The following is a 5,481-nucleotide window of genomic DNA, read 5'->3' as shown; positions in this document are numbered from 1 at the left end:
ATGTGGAATAAAACACGGTATCAATCACATTGCAACATTTTTTACTGTATGCATTTAAGGATTAAAATGTCTAGTATAATATCATTAATGCCGTTGACATCATTGTTATGTATTTATGTTGTGTAAGGATAGCTCACTTGCAGACCCTTTGGTGATTTCTGTGATTTACATATGTTATGTATTAACAATACCACTGTACATTTTTTCATATTATAAATTAAATCATTTTCAACAAAAAACTATTATTAAAATAAAAAAAAATTAACGGTTTTTTTTTTTTTTTTTAATGGAATGATAAAATTAACTAAAGGTCCTGGCCCCCATAATTTGGTGGTCTCGGCCTATATGCGCAACCTGTGTTTACTAACATAAGTAAAATTGTATTTTTTAAAATTAAAATTTAGTATTTCTATAGATATTATCTTGTTTATTATTTGTAATGTTTTAGTATCAATCTATTTAATATGAAAGTGAAGTAGTATTCGATAATTGTACCTATATTAAAATGTTATCTATTCAAGATGAAGAATGGAAGTGTATACCCGTTGAGACAGCTGACGAAGTAATTTTATGCGGAGATATGATTGAATGTAAACAATTAAAAAATTGGAATCGTTGGTTGAAAATAAGAAAGCAACAACATAAACACCTTGGTTTAAAGGTAATTACTTCAAAATTTAGATAGGTACCTTTCAATTTTTTTTTAATTAAGTATATTTTATAGGTGTGTCGTAGTTCTACATCATTATTAATGAACGAGTCTGACAAATTCAGATCAAAATTAGAGTATAAATGGATGGTTGATATAGCACTTAAGATGAAAATTAATAATGAATATAACAAAGATTTCCCTTATTCAATTTCTAAAGAAACAAAACACTTTACTAGTATACATATACCAGATGTGATACGCATTGAAAAAAGGATTATACAGTTTTGGGAGAAATGTACAATCTAATTTAAGAATGCAAACAATTAATAATTTGTTTCTTTCTAATGAATTAAATACTTTGAAAGGTTTAATACCTTATGAAAGTTCTGAAAAATTAGCTATTATAGGGGAAAATATTCTTAATAAAACTATGAAAACTAAATTTGATTATAATGTTATTATACCATTGATTAACATTGAACCTCCATTGAAAAATGAAACATGTGATTATAACTCTCTAATTGTTATTAGAATTAATAATTTTGTAGTAAAATCAATTAATAACAGTTATGATTGTGAAACATATAAATTGGAAAAAAAAACCAAAAGCAATAAAAATATCTAAAGTAAATGAGGATATTTGGGATGAAATTATTATTGAAAATAGAGGTCAAATAAGTATTAATTATAAATGGGAAAAGCAAGAATATTCAACGACAAAGTATGATTGTATTTTAAAAGAACAGTCAATGGGATGTTTTTATTTTGACACTAGATCAGGTGTCCTTGGTCCTGGTCAAATTAAGCATTTATCGGTATTATTTAGGCCAACATCAATAGGACCTTACAAAGAAATTTGGTTTTGTCAGTTAAAAATGATTGGAAGATTAGCTCATATAGCTCAAATCGAAGTACCTTTACAGGGTTGTGCTCTTTACAGGAGCGATGACAACACAATTACCATAAAAGACGTATGTTTATTACTGCAAAATATCATTATAGTTATATTTAACTATTTAATTTCAGGGCTAATGATAAAGAAAACTTATCGAAAGAGCTTGGTAAAGAATTTACAACTTTACTATTTATACAAAATTATCCAGTTAACAGGTTAATCACCACTTACAGAGGCGTATACAAGGGGGGTGTGGGGGTCAGATCCCTCCATAGGTCTTTTTAAATTTGTATAAAAGTGTTCTTAATGTAAGGAAATTATAACAAAATAAAAAAATATTGCAAGGATTTATTGTAAATTATTATTTTGACTCATTCAATATATATATCTTTATTATTTATTATTTAAATGTGCAGGTACTTAGGCTTAGGAATTTTCCTTCCATAATAATTTGTTTGCAACTGATCCCCCTTCCATACAAAAGTTATGTATACGCCATTGACCACGTGTACCATTTAGGTATTGCTGTCTTACTAAACAATACATACTATTTAATAAATAGTATTTTCTACGATGTTTGCCTATTACGCTAAACCAATATAATCGTAAAATGAGTTTTTTAATTAAAAGCTTTCATTATTTAAATAGTTATAATGTAAATATTTACACCAAAAAATATATTTTTTTAATATTGTTCAAAAATGGTACAAATGTTGATTACACCGTTAAAGAATTATAAATTAGTTTCGATATTTTTACTAAAACATTACTAGGAGGCAGAAGCGTCCTTATGGGAGCTATCGAATCCTCTCCCCCCCCCTTAGACAGACTGACTTGCATAGTAATCGGTTAATTTTATAATTTATAATAAATTACTTGAAATTTTTTTTTTTATATCAATGGATCGTCCGGATATCTTTTTTTGATAAATATCTACGTAATCGCGGTCATAAAATATATATTATTATTTTATAAAGGTGACTAAGTTATAAATTTCAAAATATGAAGAAAAAAAATGGTTATACACTTTTTATATGAATTCTTAATTAAGAAATCTTAATTTTTATATTATTATTTTATTATATATATGTATATATATATATACATATATGCGTATATATGTATATATATATATACATATATGCGTATATAAATTAAAAATTAAAATTTCTTAATATGTAGTAATTTATAATTATGTAGATACTGAACTAATATATTTTATCATTTTTAATCAAATAATTACTATTCTTTTAACATACCTATTAATTAATGGAATGCCCTATGAAAATAATTCTTAATTATATAGTATTTCACTGGCTTTCGATATTAGTGAACCTAAATAATAATTAATTTTAAAAACTTTCAGCTGCAAAATATCATATCATACGAAAAAAATATGCATGTGAAATCAATCAATCGAATTGTTAAAAATAATTTTACCGAAAACAAGGCTGCCGTAATTAATAAATATCAATACCATAATGATAAGATGAATCGTCTTTATCGCATGTTAGAAACGGAAAATCATTTAAGTATTGATGAATGTTTGTGTCATTGTATGGGACTTGAAGAATCGTTTAGAGAAAAATTCTTAGATATTATTAATCACACAGCTGTAATTTTACTTAAAAGAGAATTTATTCTTGAACGTGGTGAGATTACTCAGTACGAGTTAAATGCATATAAAACTATGTACATAACAATGGATAACGTCGATTTGATTTTGCATACTTATGAACCTGATTATAATGAAGTTGAACAAGAGTCAAATAACAATTTGACGGGCTTTAATCAATCAATGATTTCGGGTAGAGTTCAGTAATTTTACTATAAATCTTATGAAATCAAATTTTAAATTATCTTAAATGTTTAATATCTATATTAATCAAAGATATCCTGGAAATTTAAATTCTAGTATTTTCTAAGGCATCTGCCGTCTTCTTATAACCGTATCAAATTTGCAATTTGCTATGATAAATTTTCCAATATGTCATTTTAGTGTTTCATTATTTATTCTAATTGTTTATGCAGAATTATGAATACAATAAAACACTTGTACTTATTTAACTCTCATATCCTAATGAATAATTGAAATGACATTAAGTAAAATTAAATTTGGAATATGAGAATTTAAATATAGATAATAATTTTAATAATAATTTCGATAATTCTAATAGGTAAACTATTGTAGTAGATGATATATAATCAATTTTTTTATCTACTTATTAGTTATAGAGCTCAGATGTTATATGACTAAAATTTCATAAAATGTCAAAATATGCAATTATATGCCATAAAATGTATTAAATATTTATTTAATTTATTTTATTTTATATTTTTTTTATATTATATTTATTTTATTTTTTCAATAAATATATGTAAAAAAAAAAAATAGTTAATATTAATTCAAAAATTGTATATAATCTCTTGAATGTGTATTTAAAATTATTTTATGACAAAAAAAAACACAGCTAATAAATATGAAAAAAAAAATATTAATTAGTTTTCGATCTATTAAAGTTAAATTTTACATAATTTAGCGCTTTAAGTATCAGGATCAGTGGCGTGCGCAGGGGGATGATGTAGGATATATCCCCCCTCATGTATGCGCTTTTTTTTTTTAACTTATAAAAACGTATTTAAGAAATACGACGGGGTAGTCATGGTTAAATGGATTACGTTAATGAACATATATCGAGACATTCCATTATCTACAGAACAAATTATTGATGAATTTAGTGTAAAAGCCAGAAAAATGAATTTCCTCCTTGATTGAATTTATTTTGTATAATAATAAAGAATAAAGATTGAAAATAAGGAATTTTAATGTATGGCATCCTGTCCCCATACCAAATTCCTGCGCAGGCCACTGATTAGGATTACACTGCACAACTTTAATTTTGCTGATATTTCGAAAATCACACAATTAACGATAATGATAATTTACAATAATATGGAAAATGTTTAATATTATACATATAATTTATAAAATGTATGCTATTAAATCTAGAAACAATCGACATATGCATTTATATGCTCAAAAATGTTGAATATGCAAAAATATGCAAAATAAATTTGCATATTTGGAATCGAATTAATATCATATTAGAGTATAATTCTGATTGCGCGAAAAAAATATGCCAAGTCATAAACATTCGAGCTCTAGTTATTATAGTTCCTTATTATTATAGTATTATTTGTAAGGATTATGTGAAAAAAAAACCAGTTTATGAAAAGCCTTATAGCTCCATTGACTACACCACTGGTCCTTAATATTAATAATTATTATTTATTAATTTGTTATGGAATATTATGTGTATTAGGTTTTTATTGGATGAGTATGAATTTGTTTTTAAATTTGTAAACTGATTTATTTAGCTTTCTAGTTAATTATTTACTAACATTATAAAATGTATTTTAGTTAAATATTATACTATTTTTTCTCTTACACTAAGAAATATTATATAATTCTAAACTCTTACTTTAATATATTTTAGAAAATGATTTGTTAATTAATTCAACCATAAATCGAATTGCTGCAGATAATTCTGCAGATAATTCTATATTAAGAGAAGAATGGCATGAACTTATAAAACCAATGATTTACAAACGGCTAGAATGGGCAGTTACAAGAATTATTGATTATAACATTCAGTGGTCAGACTGTAAACACAGTACATACGAAATTGAAAAGAATAAATGAAAATAAAAATTTAAACATTTTTATTAGCTAATAGGAAAAAAATAAAAAATAGAGAATATAAAAGAATTTATGTTCGTGACAAAAAAAAAATTGTGTTGTCTTGAGTAATCTATAATTGATTTGTAAATATAACTAATAAAGAACAAGTTCGAAAGCAGTTGTTACTTCATTAGTCAATTAAATACAATTACTAAGCTAGATAGGATATTATTTCTTAAATTGTCTGTATAC

General features: G+C 24.7%; 1 pseudogene; it reads left to right on the top strand.

The window, feature by feature from the left end:
* The first annotated feature begins 353 nt into the window (after window positions 1-353).
* LOC112693121 lies at window positions 354-5,250 on the top strand (annotated as a pseudogene).
* The last annotated feature ends 231 nt before the right edge of the window (window positions 5,251-5,481 follow it).

Source organism: Sipha flava, unplaced genomic scaffold (genome assembly GCF_003268045.1).
Source record: "Sipha flava isolate LNK unplaced genomic scaffold, YSA_version1 80_pilon_pilon, whole genome shotgun sequence".
Taxonomy (NCBI): Eukaryota; Metazoa; Arthropoda; class Insecta; order Hemiptera; family Aphididae; genus Sipha; species Sipha flava.
This window is presented reverse-complemented; position numbering and strand designations above follow the sequence as displayed.